This window comes from Fistularia commersonii, chromosome 28 (assembly GCF_037954325.1).
Source record: "Fistularia commersonii isolate RoL2024-O1a breed Wild chromosome 28, RoL_Fcom_v1.0, whole genome shotgun sequence".
In the NCBI taxonomy this organism is placed as follows: Eukaryota; Metazoa; Chordata; class Actinopteri; order Syngnathiformes; family Fistulariidae; genus Fistularia; species Fistularia commersonii.
In genome coordinates this window covers 2,816,381-2,835,718 of record NC_141311.1, presented here as the reverse complement: position 1 = coordinate 2,835,718, position 19,338 = coordinate 2,816,381, and the positions used below count along the sequence as shown (strand labels likewise).

The 19,338-nt window shown below is 46.6% G+C and overlaps 1 long non-coding RNA gene across 1 annotated transcript in view; it reads right to left on the bottom strand.

The window, feature by feature from the left end:
* Positions 1-19,338, bottom strand: part of LOC147217168 (uncharacterized) — a 174,849-nt gene that overhangs the window by 82,428 nt on the left and 73,083 nt on the right. The window contains exon 3 of the long non-coding RNA XR_015109003.1: positions 3,515-3,613. This is a non-coding gene — a long non-coding RNA (uncharacterized LOC147217168). The remainder of the gene's footprint in view (positions 1-3,514; positions 3,614-19,338) is intronic.

Below are 19,338 nucleotides of genomic sequence, written 5' to 3'. Positions count from 1 at the left end.
GCACGCAAAATAAACCCATGACAGCCGGCGGCAGGGCGTGTTGATATTTGTCTCGGCCCCCCGAATTTGACTTTCACTCGGCGTCCCGACAGGCTGTCATATTAAATATGTTATTGGTATACACTGAGATCACCCATTAGCGAAGGGGGGAAAATTAATTTGCCGGCAGAAGTGGATTCCAGCGTGAGGTCAGCGTCTGAGGGCCGGGATCTAGAAGAGGGTCTGTCTGCCCCCGCCGCCCCTCCCCGTCCCCGCATAAGCCAGCTATCTCCAGGCCGCCGCCAGCCAGATATCCAGTCATAAGACCCCAAAAGAATGGCATCGGTCACACTTTAATGGATCCTGGATTATTGTGCCCTCATCTCTTTGGTCCCGCTGAGTGCGCGGGCGGGTGGTTGGCTCCGCTGCATGGCGACCCGCGTCTTTTCCCCGCGAGCCTCGCTTATACCTGCGGGCAAGCCCAGCATGGTGGCGACTGACCAGAGGGCTCGACCCCGCCGGGTCGCGCTATTTATTGGCTTGACTTTTGTCGAATTAGCAACAAGTCTTAACTCTTGTCCTCCGACGGGACCCATAATGACGCCGAAAGCACCGAGGGTCCGGTTTTGTCCGCGGCAGCTGACGGCCGCCCCCCCACCGACAACCGCTAAAGAGCCTGGGGAGGTCTCGCATTGTCTGTGTGCACGGACGACAAGTCCCTTGCATTGCCGGAAATTCAAAACTGTTTCTTTTGAAGACACACACAGAGACACAAAAAATCTCCTTTTTTGTTTTTTTTACAAGGTGCATGTATGTAACCTGGAGGCAGATAAACGGGAAATCCTGATATCCACATCCACTGATATTAATGTTTGAGTGAAGCATGACTTTGCGTGTCAAACTCAAGGCCCGTGGGCCAAATGTGGCCCGCGAGAAAGTCTTAAAAAGGACTGATTTTCTTAACATAAACAAGTCAAACGTATGCATTGACTATAAACTACATTTCTCACAATTCGTGTTACGCGCAAAGTGACGGCGTCCCGCCATTAGCTTGCAGTGAATCCACATCAATGCCATTTTGCGGAATTGAGAAATACAAACCCTAAATGTCCAGGAGGAGAAAAGTTGATGCAGATGGAAGGCTGTTTCAAGAAAGAGGAGCGGGGCGGATACATGTTTGCGCTTTAAGGAGAAAAATACGCTATGTCTTTTGTGTTATGAGGCAGTGTTGGTTTTCGGCATATCGACACCAAACACGCAGCCAAGTATGCCAAAGTTAGCCTTCCAGAAAAACAACAACTTGTCCAAGAATGAAAAGCCAAACTACGATGGCAGCAAAATGTGTTCACGAAAGCCGCATCCAAAAACACTGCAGCAGTGAAAGCTAGCCTAGCAACAGAGCAACTGGTAAACATTGTTTTTTTTTACATTTACGCAAATGCATATGTAACATTTTGGATTCGAATAAGTTATTTAACATCAAGGAGTAGTTACATTTATTTTACATTACCTTTGGTTACATTCGGTTACATGTATACTGTTAGCGTTACATGTGGCCCTTTGAAGGCAATGATGCTGATGTGGCGCTCGGTGAAAACGCGTCGGACACCCCAGTCTTAATCGTCACAATATCGGCGACAGCAACAATAACAATAATATCTGCCGTCATCAGTATCATTATGGATATTCCCGAACGGATAGCTCATCATCCCAACATCACCCGCCACGAAATGAGGTTTGTAATTTTGAAGTTTTATTTGAGTTCCTGCGACACAAAAGCGGCCATAACGCACGTGTTATCAGACGTTGAGGTAAGAACAATTTACTTCTGTAAGGTCAGCCCGTCGGACCGCCGGGCCGCTATCTGATCACTGGTACCACTTAGCGGGGACCTGCTGAGACCTCTGTTTATGCATTAACAGGGCAGCAATAATGAGCTCTGGCCTCTCACAGTGCATGAGTCAAATCAAATTCCCCTGCCAATTAGAAGGAGATTTACTTGAGGCCCTGTAGCACCGAGGCTAATCTTCTTGGGCGATCTATGGTGTTCCTGCACTAAAACAGCCTCTTATATTCTCATGGACCACTAGTGGTAGCCCCCGTGGTGGGATTTGTTTCTGTTTTCATATGTTTCTGCAGGACCGGGAGCTGGAGCCGGTCTGTGCGTTAGCATCCTGCTTGTGGAGCGGAGCTGGCAAGCGGCCCGCTCAGGACATTTGACCCTGTGGATTTCTTGTTCTTCTGTGTGGTTTTCTAGAGCTAGCGCTTTTCCTTTAGCAAGGGCTAAACGGCTCAAAAGGGTGGAAAGCAAAATATTTTTATAAGTCTCCTGGACGCCAGGTTGCATAAAAGGTTCCACAGGCGTTTGCATCAAACCTGGACTGTTGAGACCACAGATTCTGTTTTTGTTGCCATAAAACTGGCCTTTCCAGAAAAGCACATATATGTATATTCCATTTGCTGGACTCTTATAAATTCAAATGAACTGAGAAATCGGGTTTGCTCCCCAAAGAAAAACAAGAAAGCTAAATATATTAAGCGTATGAATATACAGATCTACCCGTGGATTAATACCACGGGTGTGTGCCGGGTGGGTGGGGTCCCTCCGGTGAATGCGCACGCCGTGGATTTTGCGGGAAACAAAGAAGTCGTACGACATTAGAGCTCGATGGACGAGACGTTAGCGTGTTAGCATTAACAGGGCAGATAAGATAAGATTAATTAAGGCTGTCGGGAGAACGCGGGGACATGATTCACATTGTGATATTTGTAAACACCTTATTTGAGGGATCACGCTGTTCATGAGCAGACCGGAGCCGGACACGCAACCGTTACGACCGTTCACAACCATTCACCCCGTCATTAGCATGTAAAATATGGACATATCAGATAAGATAAGTTCATTAATGCACAGGAAAAGGTGTTACTGTGCCTTGTATCCGAATCGTGGGTAAAAACATGTCTAGAAGCCCAATCCAGGTTGTAGGGAGGCTATCTAAAACAAACAACAAGCTAGTTAGCAACAGGCTACCACCCCACCGGCCAGACAACACTTCCCCACATTAGCCAGCGACAACCTGAAGCATATATATCATCGGGGTTTTCAAGCGGGCATCTTCCATCATTGGTGTTTCATCGAGTTCGGCCCAGGACACCTCAAGAAGGCTTGACAGGGAAATCCTGGAAACACCCCCCATGTAGCTCCTCCATGCTACATAGCTGATCCAAAAGCTAACTATCTTTCTTTAGCGACCTCGCCTGCTACCACGCTTCCTCCATTCACCCGTTCTAAAACCCGAGACGTCACTAACCGCATAAGATACGATGACAACAAGGATACGAACAAAAACAGAGTGACAATAACAATGTCAAAATTAAACATGGTGCGAGTGGAGGGACACCGACGAGGATGAAAGTAGACAACGGCGTTAGGGAATGATGCGTGCGAACGAGATTAACGCCGTTTTGGACGCTACGTGTCGGCTGGAAAGATTCACCGGCTTGACGTCGCGATATCTGGACGTCTCCTCCGTACCTGTGAGACTCGTGGAGGCGACGGAACGAGCCGTGATTCGAGGGGAATGGGCGATTCCGGGAGGCGCAGGTTCTCCCTCCGTCACAGTCTCCAGTTTACCTGCGGTGGAAAAAAAAAAATGGCGGTAAACGGTTGAATGGGCTCCTCAGCTTGGCGCCGACGGCAAAAATCACTTGTTGTTTTAAGGAAATTAAATTAATTAGGAGCTTGGCAGAGGCCGTATTCTTTTAAAAAAAAAAAAAAAAGGTGCAAAATACATTTCACAGGACATACATCCGAATCAATGGGGTTGTACGCGATGTCGTAAAAAAGATAACCTGCAGAGAACAGTTTAGCGGTGAGGTTACACACACACACACACACATGCACGCACGCAGGGTGTGAAATTATACAAGGCAGTTCGTAACTTACGGCTTTATTCACCACTGGGGCCTTTAGAGGTGGCTGAACGGCCACCAGGGAGCCGTCTGTGCAGGAAAAAACCATGAATACCCTTTTACCGCATTCCCAGCCTTTAAAAAAAAAAAAGGAAACCCGCAATATGGACACAAACCGTGGCTTTAGCGGGCAGGGGGAACTGCGAAACGGAGAGAAATCTGGAATTCGGGGCTACGTGTGAGGCGAGCGGAGATGATTTAACGGCTGCCGAGCTTTGCGCCGCTGCATGAGAGGAAAAAAAAACTTTATCGGCGTGTTTGCTCGGAAGGAAGAATGTAATTAGCAGAAGCCGCGCTCGCCGATCGATGCCGCCGCGTCGGTCGAGAGCAAACATGTTTTTTCCTCTGAGCCGATAGCAGAGGAATGCAGGTACGAGCTAAAACAGCGGGCGGCGCTTTTTGTGTCAAATATTAATCACCCTGGCGGAGCGCGGGCCCGTTCCCGGATCCCTGACGGACATCACCTCGGCCGGGTGACCTCATCCCGGCGCCGCCGACGGGTCTTCGCTCATGCAAACAAACAAAAAAAAAAAAAAAAAAACGCCGCTGTCGGTTCTCACAGTCACCCCGATAATATCTCCCCACCCCCCCGTCCGCCCCACGCATTGACATGGAGCAGCCGGACAGATAGGGTTGCAAATGGGCACTTCTGTGAGTCAAAGCAAAGAGGGTGGGACGCTGGACGTCCCCCCCCGCCCCCCCAGCGGACGCCTTGTTCTCCCATTAATTGATCGCTACTTGATCTCGGACGCTGAATCGGGGGTTCTCTCTGGGGTAGGCCGCCGGTCTCGGTGATATGTGTGGGAACCGCGCGGAGGCTACCAAGGTGCACCTGCTAAATGGCCGTTTTGGCCTATTCCCCCAGCACCCCGGCCCATTGTCAGGGATTTAGATTCAGTTTCCTTCTCAGGTGGCCACACAGAGGTGGACTGCTCCCTTTTCAGGAGAGGCTTAAAAGAGCGACTGCTGAGGTGGAGGGTATTGAAGTGACACAGGAAGCAGCGGGATAGATGGGGGGGGGGGGGGGGGGGGTCGCGGCTCACAGCGGTGATGTCAGACTCATTTCTGTTAAAATGATTAGATGGCTCGTTGGGAAACAAAAAAAGAAGGAATGCATGAAATCCCGAGGATTGCTCTTTTTTTTTTTTTTTTTCCTGGGATGATCACAAGTCAACAATTAGCCTTAATGACAGCCTGATGTCCTGCGGCCTGCTGGTTGACCTCTGACCCGCGTCCTGAGCGGGACCCTAATAAGGGACATCACTCTGTCAGTGTGAGGTCTCGGTCCGAAGGGGACGCTGAGATGGAAAAGCGGATAAAAAGCTAAAAAACGCGTGCGTTCCTGCCGCGCATGTTTTGCCCGCTTTAGCTTGCGTCATTCTCACGCGTCCATCCCTCGCGGAAGGTCGGAGGTCGAGGGAGGACGCGGAAGGTTTGCCGGAGAGGAGGAGGAGGGGGGTTTGGGAGGGAGGAAGAGAGGCCGGAATTACCAGATTAAAATAAAGTAAACTTCCCGGCCATCTGGCCAGTGTTTGGGGGCGGACGGGGACCCTTTGAAGGATGAATGCCTCTCGCTTCCAGAAACTAACGGAGATCCACTTGCGCCACGCGTCGCGGTCCAGGTGGATGCGGCAAACCCCGGAGACGACGTAAGGGGATCCGCGGACGCGCGTGACGGCCCGAGCAAAGTGGCACGTCGGCCGCGGGGAAGGGAAAATCGCGTGATTTGAATTGAGATCGGGCCGACCGAAGGGGACGCATCCCCGAACCGGGCGCTCTGAAATTAAGGACAAAACAATGTGTCAGGCAATGATTGATCAGCGCGGGCTGTTTTGTCAAAATTCAGCCGTCTTCGCGGCTCCACCCCCAGGCACTTCCTATAATCAAAGGCCGTGCCCACCCATGGCTAATTAGACATTAAGTAAACGTCAGGAGAGCCTGATTTAAAGCAGCCATCCCAGACCTGAGCGAAACAAAAGGGGCGAAGCGGGGGGCGGGCGGAGGGGGCGGCGTGATGGTGCCGCCGGTGGCGAAGGGGGTGGGCGAGATCCAGATCAATATTAAGTGGTACTTTTGTTTGCTAAAATGCCATAGAGGCCAAATAAATCAGATAGAGGAAGGGGAGAGGAGGTCCGGCGACTGCTTTCTCACGGCTCCCCGGGCGCTGCGCTGAGAAAAGCACACCTGGCCCAACAAAGCCCAGGAAGGAGGGAGGAATAAGCACGGGTGCAGACGTGCTCGCGCACAAACACACACACACACACACACACACGTTATTTATTACTCGTATATAAGATCACCATCACAAAAGAAAGTTTATAAGGATTTTCCGGGGCCGGCCATCTGTCGCCTCCGCCGCACACAGGAGAGGATGCGAGACGATTCGCATATTCGAGACTTTCTCGGGCAGTCGCCCCCGAACCCCCCGCCCCCCCCCCCCAAAAAAAAACCCCAAATTACAATGTCACGTCTCACACTCGCCACCTCTGGAGAATGAGCACCTGAGCTGGTTTCAATTTGACCCCCCGGCGAAGTTAATACGTTTGAGATAAATTCAGCCGGCCCGGACTGGAGCTGATTTGGAGCGGTGTATGCTTTCGCGCCCCCGTCCACCCCCCCGCCCTGATTAGCCCTCGTCCTAAACTTCATTGGCAAAGCACAAAGAGAGCGTCTGTTTCGCTCTGACCCCAAATGCGGCGTGACCCCATGCAGAGAAGCCTGTTATCATTACTATTTACAGAGTTCGGGTTACAGGTGAGTTAGGTGCAAAGGAGATAATACCGACACTGTGTCGCAACTGTTTGGGGAGAATTATGGAAAGAGTGAATCTTTGATTCATATAATAATTATATACACATTTATATATATATATATATATACTGCTCAAAAAACATAAAGGGAACACTTGAACAACACAATGTAACTCCAAGTCAATCACACTTGTGTGAAATCATAGTGTCCACTCGGGAAGCAACACAGATTCATTTTGACTTGTTTTAAGGACATTACATCAAAGTTGGATCAGCCTGGAGTTTGTTTTTACACTTTAATTTTGAGTGTGATTCCTAATCCAGACCTCCGTGGGTTGATACAATTGATTTCCATTGATCATTTTTGTGTGATTTTGTTGTCAGCACATTCAACTGTGTAAAGAGCAAAGTATTTCATAAGAATATTTCATTCATTTAGATCTAGGATGTGTTTTTTAAGTGTTCCCTTTATTTTTTTGAGCAGTGTATATACATGAATGTATATGTCTCTTGAAACCCAACATCATTAGTCATTAAAACAGGTTATTTTTAAAGATATGCCTCCTCCCTTTATGCTTTTTCTTCATGGGAAAGACAAGCCGCCAAATAATTGCTTCAAAATAAAGGTTCTCGCATTCTTCAACGTGGAAATGAACCGAGTGAAGACGTTTACCGTAATATGCGGACGATAAGCCGCGACTTTTTTTTACGTAAACAACGATGCGGCTAATATTTTTGATGGGGGACGCTGACGAGCTGCACGCCGCTAAAACGTTTGTCCTCGTCACATCGGACCGATGAAATGACCGAGAAATTCTGAGTCCGTTCGACTCCGACACCGAAGAAGACGACTTTGACGGTTTTAGTGCGCGGGAGGAAGCCCGAGATAGCGATCGGCTAGCCGGTGCGGCTTATATTGAGGTGCGCTCAATAGTCCGTAAATTACGGTACATTTTTCCATCGCGTCACAATTTGTCGTTCTCGGGTCACATTTTCGAACTGGGATGGGACGCGACGATACCGTGTTGTGTTGAAAGCGATGTAATTCGTTGTTATTGAACGCGATTGCCGCACGTAAGTGCCGTTTAGTTAAATAAACCTGTTCTCGATTTGATATTCATCGGCGGTAACTTTCGGGAAACGGCGTGTTGTCGGTTGAGCGCGCGGCTCGGACGCCATTAACCAGCTGGAAGTGAGTAGGGCCTTTCTACCTCCCACCGCATGATTGGAGGCTACCGCCGGTAACCTAACGCGGGGGTCAATTACCGATAATTTAAGACTTAAGCAATTTGGACAGATTTTTGGAAATTACTGTAGCGGTCTCGCCGCCGCTGATGAACAGAAATGGGAGCGGGATATTTTGACAGGTTTTCTCGACAAACCGGCGGCTAATACCCATGTGTTGATTAGGGCTAAAGCCGAGGGAGGGGTGAAGCCGGGTCTGGTTAGTCGGGTTCTGAATGACGGCGGAGAAGGTTAAGCAAAACAGCACCTGTCCGCCAATTAGCCCAGCGTAAACACCGCGGCCCGGCCGGCAGCATGCACACGCATAAGATAAATTCACCTCGGTGGTCACACTTCCCCAATTAAGGTTCCTGACAACCGGAGACCGACGGGAAATACATCCACTTCGAGCCAAATACTAGTGACACCCCCGACGGGGATGAGCGTAGCGTCCAGCGCCACGGGAGCATTTCCGACGATTAAAACGATATTACGCAAAAACAGACGACGCGGCGTTTACTTGTTACTGAGTAAGCGTTTGTGTTGGATGACTCTCTTCTACCTCCCCCTGCCTTGGAACCCGGCCCTTTCCCCCCCCCTAGCTTTCTTTGGCCCCCGTGACCTGGCGGCGCTAGCAGGTGGAAGCGCCGTGTTTGCTAGCAGTCTCCGTGTTTGCCTGGAATGGGCTGACAGGAAGCTGGTCAGACTGCGGTCGCCCCGCGCTGGTACTGAATCCCTCAGCTCGGTGTGAGAAAGACGAGGTGACATCACCGCCGCGGGATAGTCTACTGACGAAGGCCAGGAAGGAGGAGACTCGCAGAGGCTCTATTTCTGGCTCTGCTTATATACACATGACACGTTGCCGCCTGGCTGAAGGAATCTCAGATTATCCCAGAATCACATTTGATTCAGTTCATTCTCAACGGAGCGTGTTCATTTCCTAAATCCCGGCCTCTTCTAGACTACAACTCGTCTGCTTCAGCTAAGGAGAATCCTCGGGGGTCGCCACAGCGAATCCACCTTCTCCATTGAACTCTATTCTTTGTATTCTCCTTTCTCACACCAACTAACTTCATATCCTCTCTTACGAGGTCCATCAATCTTCTCTTTGGTCTTCCTCCAGGCCTCTAATTCCAAAATACGTCTACCAATATATTCACTCTCCCTCCTCTGTCCATGACCCGACCATCTCAGCCTGACCTTTTCTCCAAAACATCTAACAAGTGCCGTCCCTCCGATGGACTCATTCCTGATCTTGTCCATCCTGGTCACTCCCAAAGAGTGAGAACCTCAACATCTTCATCTCTGCGACCTCCGACTCTGCCTCCCGTCTTTTGGTCATTGTCATTGTTCGTCGTTGTTTTCCCGGGCCTCATGAGATTGTTAAGTTTGATTCGTATGTTTGGTTTTGGCCAAAGTTTTACGCCGGATGCCCTTCCTGACGCAACCCTTTGCAATTATCCGGGCTCGCGACCGGCTCAGGGAGACGCCGGCCGGTGGCCCGCTCAGGCTGCATTTCTTCATCTAAGGAAAATACGGTACTGTATCCATCTGAGTCCATCAGAGGGACGGCACAAGTAAGATGTTCTGGAGTTTGGATGTGGACAGAAGAGGTACAGTGAAGGTCTGGGGAGAGCGATGCTGAGGTTGGAAATGCCAGACAGGAGGTCTGGAGGAAGGTAGAGAAAAGGGATAGTCAGAAGATGTCGAGTCGCCATGGCTCCCCTTGAAGATTCAAATTTCATCGTCATTGTCCAGAAGGTGACAAAATGATGTATGGAGCAACAACACTCCGTAGTTAGCTTCCTGAATTAAAGCGCTACGTTATGATACAACAAAGTGCCACCGGTGCTTTGACCCCAACAATCCCCGCTAATAACCCCAGAAAACCCCCATAAGTAACTCCAGTGTAAACATCTAAGCGGTTTGAAGCGGTTTGAGCATTTGTCAGCACTCCTTATCTTGACTCTAGCAGTGCCATGGCCTGAGGGTACAGAGTCTTTGTTCGGGTCTCTATGGAACTGTGCCTTCTACCTGAGGGCAGCAGGTGGACCAGCGGATGAGCCGGATGGTGGCGGTCACGCGGCATGTTCAGTATTCCCCGAAGACAGCGTGTGGTGTAGATGGTACAAAACCCCGCTGTTTTCACCAAAGAGGAAGAAGAAGAGTCCTCCTTCATGCAAATAAGACTTCCTCTTGTTCAAAATAGCCCAAATGTCAAGGGCCCCAAAACAGACCGCGACACACTCGCGACAGCGATACTGGTCGCAAAAAACCCAGAGTGAAGTCACGCTGGTTTAACTCGAGTCTTCTCCTGTGGTTTCAACCAAACCATCAAGCCATTTCCTGGCCGAAGAAATAACCGCATGTCTTCCGTGTTCAGAAATGCAGATTCAGTCGGGCCAGATGAGATAGCGACCGGTTTCACACACACACACTACGCTTGTGTGGTCTTATTCACATCACACTCGTGCAACCGCCGCTCAACTGCTGGGCCGGCCTCACCCGGAAACATGATTAAGAGCAACGCTCGACGCGGCGAGGAGAAAGTCGCACAAAGCAGCTCATTTCCCTTCGCGTCCACGAAGGGCAGCTTGGCAAGATGCAGACTGCGAAAGGTGTCAGGGCGAGGCAAAGGCGCAATCTGTCTCAACACAGTTGGCTGACTGCAGGACGTGAAGCAATACCAACGCGTAGCATCTCGGTGCTTGCTTTGCACTGAGCCGTGCACGCTCTCCGAGGGGGGAACAGGAAGGCCTGATCAGCCCGGCGATTTTGAGGCGGTCCAGTTAATGCAGCGCCGCTGTGCTCATGAGAAAATGTAGCAAACGGCAAGCGCCGTTTTTGGCCGTCATGCTAACGACGCAGGCCGCATGAATCTACATGTTTTAAGGATAAAGGGTAGAAATTCCGATTTTGAAATCACAACGTGACGAAATGTTAGATATTAACAAACCGAGTCTCCTAAATGTCTGTGCCGCCTCCCCTTCCCCGTCCTGGGGATCCAATGGCAGTCTTGACCCCGTATAAAGATCTATATTTAGGACCGTGTCTTGTATGGCCTCGGGCACCACATTAACCTGTGACCTGGAACGGGTCACTGATCTCCAAGTGGTTTACAGCTGGAACACCCACTGTCCAACGCCGGAACCGGCCGGAATCTCCCGTGGTTTCCAAGGAAACCGCCATCGGGGCCCCGGGAACCCACGTTGGACATTTTAACACCGTCATTTGATAGGAAAGAGGAGTTTCATGCAGCCGGTTGGGATGGGTTCATTGCGAAACATCGAAAGAAACGGGATTGTATTCCACGATCGTTTGCCGCCGTTTGACACCCGAGCGACAAGTGTTTGTATTTCCCTTCCCGAAACCCGCCGACGTTCTTTTTTAGGATTTCACGTCGAGGCTCGAGTCACCGCCCTGGTCTTGTTCTATCAATATAACCAGAGGTCTGGCCGGCTCGGACGTACCGTAGCCGCTGTCCGTTTTAAATGGACACGATTCTTCAAGTTGCGGCAAATCAACCCCGGGAGGACGTTAAAACCGACCGGCTCCCGAAACCACACCCTCGACTTGTTAAACCGGCGGTCATAAAACTCGCTCTGCGTTCTCTGCAAAGCGGCGAACGGCTCCGCCTCACAGGTGTGTCCTCACAGTGGACACACAAAAGCGCATTTCTGCGAAGTAAACACGCGATCATTTTGATGGTAATCGCCGCAGAACAAATGAGAGCTTTACAACTCTTTTGATGGGGGTTCGTCGGGTGGTTCAGTATCTTCCAATTCTTGTGGATCTTCTGCTGAGGGCGCAGGCGGATACTTTACGGGAGGTTTTTTATTCAGAAACATCGTCACAGGCAGTTTCTGCCTCTGCTTGTTTTTCTTGTTAAAAATGGTTTTATAAACTGCCACGGCCCCGTTGATTAAGATACAAAACCGAACCATATCGTCGTCCCGATCTTGTAACATATTTTGCGCCAATGCAAGTGGTTTGAGCAGTCTCTTAGATTTCTTCCTCTTCCTGTCGCTTCCGTATGAGATCTGTGCAAGGGTAGGAGCGGGAGTTCGTGTTCTTGTATTTTATTTATTTCATAAAATGAATTTCAGTTAAATTTTCCTATGTTTTTCACTGTCTTCTTAGACTTGATTATGGCTATTTCATAAAAAAAAAAAAAAAAAAAAAAAATTCAAACACTGCAAAAAAAAAAAAAAAAAAAAAAAAGAATGACAAATCGAGTCAAAATTCCAAAAAATCCGTATCGAGGGCGCGAGAGCCGAACCGTGAATGAAGCGAGGGTCCGCTGTATGTCCAGATCATGTCAGGTGATTTATATAATAAAACTCATAGAAAAGGACCAAAAAGGACGCAGGGGATAGTTTGTGGAAGCTTCTCTTTGCAGAGATCGCCTCGCGGGGGCGTCCAGGAACCCGCCGTAACCAAATGTCCCCAATTAACAGAGAAACTCTGGATGACTGGACAATTTTACAAGCATCTTTCGGGGGCCAGCACAAGGAGAACGTCACCGGCCTGACTAAGTGCGCTGAGGAGTTGGATGACAAAGCAAACAGTCCCTCCTGAGCATCCCTCCTCCTCCTCCTCCTCCTCCTCCTCCTCAGTTTTCCCACTCCACCCTTCTTTTTCGCTGCCACTCACTGCAGCCCTTCCAAGTCCTTTCCATGGGCAGGACCCAAGAACGCTAGCCAGATGTCAAGGCTACTTGGATGGCTTAAAATACCACGCAGGAGTACGGAAACTCCAACCGGGTGCGAGAACACTTGGTTCTGATGAAGCCCTTTTAGCATTTGAGTCGCATTGGAAGTTTTATTCGGTGTAAAATCCCTTCGCAACGAGAGTTTCTTCTCAGAATAAACTGTCGACTAATGCATCTTAAAGAGCTACATGGAAACAATTACTTACTGGCGAATGCGGCTTTGCTGGCAGATCCCCGTCATCAGTGTGTGTGTGTGTGTGTGTGTGTGTGTGTGCTGTGCACACTCACATCTGCATAGTTGCACTTGAGCACAAAGAGAGTGATTGCCATTAAAACGTCACGAGTTTTCATTTGACAAGTTTGCTGCGCGTCGGCCAAGCAACATCTGGACGCCGACGGAGCGATGGCTGCCAAGCACATGCGTTGCAGCCAGAGGCTCGACGTTTATTTATTTACCCCCCTCGCCCCCCCCAAACCAGCCACTGTGGCTAGTGGTTTTCCAAAGTCGATAGCCACTCAGCATTTTCACACGCCATAATTTACTGGCGTGTAATGTGTATTGTCATTGTGCACACGTGGCTCTGGTGTGACTCTGCTGCGCAACGTTTGGTAAGGGTTTCGCACAATAGCGCTGTTTCGTCTTCATCGACCAATGCCGGCGTATCAAGAAGCCGTTGGACGTCACAATTGCACCGGTAGAATTTGGACTTCGGTGGCCAGGAGACTCTCTGGTTCCACCTTCTACAGGTGACGAGTCCAGAGGTCGGCAACCCGCAACACCCAAAGAGCCATTTGGACCCGGATTCCTCGGAAAAGAAAACACCGGGAGCCGCAATTACTTTTTGACGTCTAAAATAAAGGTATCGCTGTATATATTGCAATTTATTACCTTTACACTTTGTATAAACAAGTGTGTGGTGTGTTGCTTCTAAAATTCACAAACTATTACGGAGAAAATTAAATTTTATTTATGTAATGAACTCATTTTGGGCTTTGGGCTTTCAGAGCGTGTAGCGGAGCCTTGACCTGAATTTTAAAAATAAATCGGGAAAAAATCACTATGTCAGTAAACAATAAAAAATAAATATTTGCAAAATATCTTCATAAATATTTATTTTACCTGGTTTATGGGACTTCTGCCCCTGAACTTTTGCGCACAGCATCTGCAAATCGTGACTTTACCGGCTGGCGGGTATACCGGCTTCCGCGAGTGTGACGTTATATTTTGAGCGGCGAAAAATAATAAATATAATTTTATTTGATATTTCAAGATCACAATAATCTTCCAACTTAGAACTAAAAGCTAAAAAAAAGGAATTAACACAAATGAAATACACTTCAATTCAATATTTATAATTTATTTTCTCAAGCCACTCGGTGCCGCAGTGTAAAGATGAAAGAGCAATGGGTTGCCGACCCCTGGACTCGTCTGTTTTAAGGGCCTGCATGGAGCGGTTGGTTCACTACTGGGTCCAAAAAATGCTAAAAATCAGACCTGAGAGACGATAAAGGGCGCATTTACACTGATGTTGAGTATGTAAACAAATAAACATCCTTCCTCCCGCGTGCTCTACTTTGCTATGGTGGTTAACCAATACATCCACAAGAGGAGAGGCAAGCGTTCTCGTACCGGTTCGGTTTCGGACGATAACAAGACATTTTTGATGAAAAACATCGTGGACGGAGAATTTGCTCCGTTTGGCTATGCATGCGCTAATCTGACAGGATGATCCTGGAAAGGAAAGGGTGAACAGCAGGCGCCGTGCATGTGTGGTTTAATGTTGAGCATTATGAAGCCTAAATAAGGTCTGCCTTAGCATTGCTTGTGTCCTGGTGGTGAAAGGGAAAGAAAGAAAGACAGGAAGAAAGAAAGAAAGAAAGAAAGAAAGAAAGAAAGAAAGAAAGAAAGAAAGAAAGAGACACGCGAGTGATTAGCTTTAGCATCTGATGGCATCTCTCCATCACCTCATCTGCACAGTGAAAACCCTCAAGGGACTTTTTTTTGTTTTTATTTTTATTTGACAAAAGATTATACAGGACTGTATAAGAAAATTAGAATATTGCGATAAAGTTCTTTATCCTCTGTAATGCAATTACGAAAACAAAAATGTCATACATTCTGGATTCATTACAAATCAACTGAAATATTGCAAGTCTTTTACTATTCTAATATTGGTGATTATGGCTTACATCTTAAGAAAACTCAAAAATCCTAACTCAAAATATTAGAATATCATGAAAAAGTATTTTTTTTAATTGCATTACAGAAGATAAAGAACCTTATCACAATATTCTAATTTTCTGAGACAGTCCTGTAGTCACTCCGGTTAATCTTCAAATCCTTGTAAAATAGTCTTTTCCAGTGCGAACAGAGGCAATAAATATCCTTCTCGTTGTTTTATATGGGACATTTTAACTTCCCAAGTGGTTGCCATGACAACATTGGCTCATTCTAACATGAGGAAATATTACCATAAATAATAATAAATGATATAATAATAACAAATGAATATCATAAAAATAAGTAAATATTATATATTGCCCCTTGGGGATAAATAATTTTTTTTCTGTTGCTAATTGCTAATGCTGCATCACTTACGTTAGTGATTTCCGATCACGTGGCCGGTCAATTCTTGCCAGATAAAAGTATACATATAAAAGTAAACATCTCGGCGTCGCACAAACGCGCACAACTCGGCGGCGCTCTCGTCCGCGAACGGGAGCAAACGAGTCGTCCTCGAATGAACTCTGACCTGGTTAGCGGACTCGCTCAAACGGAGGGTGAAGGGCCTCTCCATTCTGCATGTTTAATGAGAGCGGCTGACAAATTGAATCTAAGTGCTTACTGAGGCAAAGGAGAGGGGGCGGCGGTGGCGGGGCGGCGGTGGCCGGGGCGGCGTGGATGTCGGACAAAGCAGATGACGACTGAGGCCCTGCTCTCTGTTGGCCTTAAGTGAATCAGATTGGTTGGCGAGGATCGTAATTGAGCCAAATTATCCCGACAATGATGGCCGGCGTTTCCTGTCCGCTGGACTCTGAGAAAAACCAAAACCTATCGGTGTGTCGAATACTGGACGCTCTTTTTTTTTTTTTTTTTTTTTTTTTTTTTTTTTTTATTATTGCAAGTTTTAAATTTCTCGCCAGATGCTGATGGATGTAAACGTAGAGCCCTTTCCAATATTCAAAAGAAGATTTCTGTTGCCGTCTTGCACCTGCATGAAATATTTGGAATTTTTTAACCACCATTTGGTTCAGATCTTAATATATTATGGTTGAAATTTTCTTGTCTAAGCAACTGGAATTGAAGAAATTCAACTATTTATTTAATTTCTACATAATTCATCAATCTACACATATCTCCATACATCCACCAATTTATAAACTGAATCAATAAATTAATTTATTTTAAGTTTTATTTAATCCATCCATCCATCATTCTACATTTTACAAATAAAATTAATACAATTATTTATTTGATTTCTACATAATTTATCCATCCATACACATCTCCATACATCCACCAATTTACAAATTGAATTAATAAATTAATTTATTTTAAGTTTTATTGCATCCATCCATCATCCTTCCATTTACAAATAAAATGAAAAAAACTATTTATTTAATTTCCACATAATTCATCCATCCATACATTCACCAATTCACAAATTGAATTGATAAACCAATTTATTTAACTTTTATTTAATCCATCCATCATCCTTCCATGTACAAATAAAATTAATACAACAATTTATTTAATTTCTAAATAATTCATACATCCTTTCATATCTCCATACATCCACCGATTTACAAACTGAATTAATAAACGTATTTATTTTAGGTTTATTTAATCCATCTATCCGTGGCAACTGCACTTGAAAAAAGTCCAGATGAGAAGATTTCAAAGAAAAAATCATCATGACCTGGATGACTGAGAACCTCCGCAGACACCTTTGTAAACACTGATAAGAAATTATAATTATATATGAGCATATGTGTGTGTGTGTGTGTGTGTGTGTGGATACAGCTGTATGGATAACAAACGAATGAGTAGATGTTATACCGCCAATGTATCGGCAGAAATAGCACGAAAACAAACAAAAATAGCGAGAGGTCGCTGGCAAGCGAGAGGTGTTTGTTAAAATCAACAGGCTGTGGTTTTCACCATTTACGTCACTCGCACTTCCCCTGATGGGACTGAATCCATTTCTGCAGCGTTACTGATGTCAGTCGTCTCTGACTCAGTCAGCGATTGGCAGCGATGGAGGCCGCCGTGCACTCTGCGTCACACTCATGCACAGCGGAGCTCCACCCCACACACAACACTGACACTGAGCGCTGTGAACGAAAAGTATGGCTGGATGGATGGATGGAAGGATGGGCTGTCGGACGGATTGATGCATATATTAAGTAGAAATTTAATAAATATTTTTATTGATTTTATTTAATGGATGGATGGACAGATGGTTGGATGATGGACGGATGGATGGATGGATGGATGGATGGATGGATGGATGGATGGATGGATGGATGGATGGATGGATGGATGATGGATGGATGGATGATGTAGAAATTTAATAAACAATTTTATTGATTTTAATTGTAAATGGATGGATGGATGAACAGACAGATGGACGGGCGGCTGGATGGATGGATGGATGGATGGATGGATGGATGGATGGATGGATGGATGGATGGATGGATGGATGGATGGATGGATCCATTATGTAGTAATATAATAAATAGTGTTGTTAATTTTATTTGTAAATGGACGGATGTACGGTCAGACGGATGGACAGATGAATGATGGATGGATGGATGGATGGATGGATGGATGGATGGATGGATGGATGGATGGATGGATGGATGGATGATGTAGAAATCAAATAAATCATTTTGTTAATTTAATTTGTAAATGGTTCGATGGATGGATGGATGGATGGATGGATGGATGGATGGATGGATGGATGGATGGATGGATGGATGGATGGATGGATGGATGGATTAAATAAAACTTAAAATAAGTAAGTTTATTAATTCAATTTGTAATTTCATGTATGTATGTATGTATGGATAGATGGATTGTCCACTTCTTTCAAAGCAGCTTTCAATGCTTTACACTGGATCTCCCACACACACATGCTAGGCGCTAACGGGCGCTAATGGGCACACATGCTAGGCGCTAACCTTCTGATCAGAGGGACGCGCGCTCTACCACACAAAGTTGAAACCAAGTTTATTGGCTTTAATTCTCCTTTTTAACCGTTTTAACTCCTCTTCACCTTGTACAAACTGAAGGGATCCACAAAACCAATGTATTACAATCTATCTCAATTTGCTGTTTTCAGGGGCTCCCTGTCAATCATCCTTCACTGCCCAGGTGACCCCTTCCCTTACCCCTCCAAATAGTCGACCCCCAGCCCGGATTCGGCATTTAAAAAAAAAAAAAAAAGTCTTTACGGCGTTCCTCAAATGACGCTTCGCAAGAGGATCAGCAGCGATCGGCGAGACAAACGTAAAATAGCCATCCTTCAGCGGAGGTTATGCAAACCGTACGACAGCGTAATGGACGGAGAAGGCTGCCCGGGCGGCTGCTGTCTGGCTGCAGTTTCTCCTCAGACAGCAAGAATGTGGTGAATTGGCGAGAGAGAGAAAGACAGAGAGAGAGAGTCCGGCAGTGACGATGGTGACTAGGTTTCCTTTGGCTATCACGCTGCTTCATAGCGCCTCGCTAAACAAAATCTGGAATTTCTGGCGGGATCAGTTAAGCAGACCTCATCCGTCCGCCGCCCGCGTCCGTCTTTTCTCCGTCGTCCCTCTGCGCTCTGCAGCCCCTGCTTCTTGGCCTGCGGGCCCGTCGCGAAACCCAGACGTGGATGTCAGCCCGGCTACGTCCGCGCTAATTGCTGACTCGTCTGTTCAGACTTGACTGTTAAAGTCAACAGCGCCGGCGAGAAAGGGAATTTCATGATTTCACGATTGATACTTTTCAGTCATTTTAAAACCTCATGCATTGACATCTATTACGTCGGTAAATACTATCATGGACGGGTGCGGCGGCGGGAAGGGGGGAACGCTGACGCGCTGTCAGGTACCTGATCCAGATCAGGTTTATTTCCACGTAATGATCCTTCTGGCGACAGAGCTGAGGATATCTGATCCAATATGCTTTTTCCCACTGACACTTTCATGATACATATCTAATCCGTGCCACATGGAAGGAAAACATCAAAAATTGGGTCATCTGGACTTTTTGGTCCTATATAAGCAGCCTAACTGACTCCTACATTTTTATTTTTATTTTTATTTTTATTTTTATTTTTATTTTTATTTTTATTTTTATTTTTATTTTTATTTTTATTTTTATTTTTATTTTTATTTTTATTTTTATTTTTCAGGTTTACATAGCAATGCATCAAAAAAAAAGTGAATATACTTTTTTTTTTTTTTTTTTTAATTAAATAATTAATCAATTCATGATCTCGACCTTATTCCCAGCTGATTCACATATAGGGTCACATATAGAGACATATAACCATTTATCCTTTCATTCACATACAATTCAGGGTCTCTAGTAAACCTCCTGCATGTGTTTGGACTGTGAGAGGAAACCTGAGAACCCCGAGGAGCCCCACGCAGACACGGAGAACATGGAGACTCCACACAGGAAGGCCCCCGGTGGGAATCCGACCAGGGACCAGTGAG